This window comes from Aptenodytes forsteri, unplaced genomic scaffold, assembly GCF_000699145.1.
Source record: "Aptenodytes forsteri isolate BGI_AS27 unplaced genomic scaffold, ASM69914v1 Scaffold53, whole genome shotgun sequence".
In the NCBI taxonomy this organism is placed as follows: Eukaryota; Metazoa; Chordata; class Aves; order Sphenisciformes; family Spheniscidae; genus Aptenodytes; species Aptenodytes forsteri.
This window is the reverse complement of record NW_008795909.1, coordinates 14372210-14372423: the sequence shown is the minus strand read 5'-3', so window position 1 is coordinate 14372423 and position 214 is coordinate 14372210. Positions and strand designations below refer to the sequence as shown.

At 57.5% G+C, this 214-nt stretch overlaps 1 protein-coding gene across 1 annotated transcript in view; it reads left to right on the top strand.

Annotated features, from left to right (window-relative positions):
- The window catches only part of CACNA1D (calcium voltage-gated channel subunit alpha1 D), a 209412-nt gene that overhangs the window by 1281 nt on the left and 207917 nt on the right, over positions 1 to 214 (top strand). The gene's annotated exons all lie outside the window — the stretch shown is intronic.

The following is a 214-nucleotide window of genomic DNA, read 5'->3' as shown; positions in this document are numbered from 1 at the left end:
GGTTCGAGGAGGGACCGGGAAGGGCAAGGGGATGAGGTGAAGGCGAGATAAGGTGCTGCCCTCGGCGTGTGATCGACATGGGAGCGGGTTTATACGTGTCTGTCTCTTGCCCCGAGGCCATTAATATCAGCTGGCTGAGCTGGGGGAGGACACGGCTTGGTCTACGTTTCCCTCTTACTTGTGTAATTGTGGATAAACCTGCCCGAGATGCGGC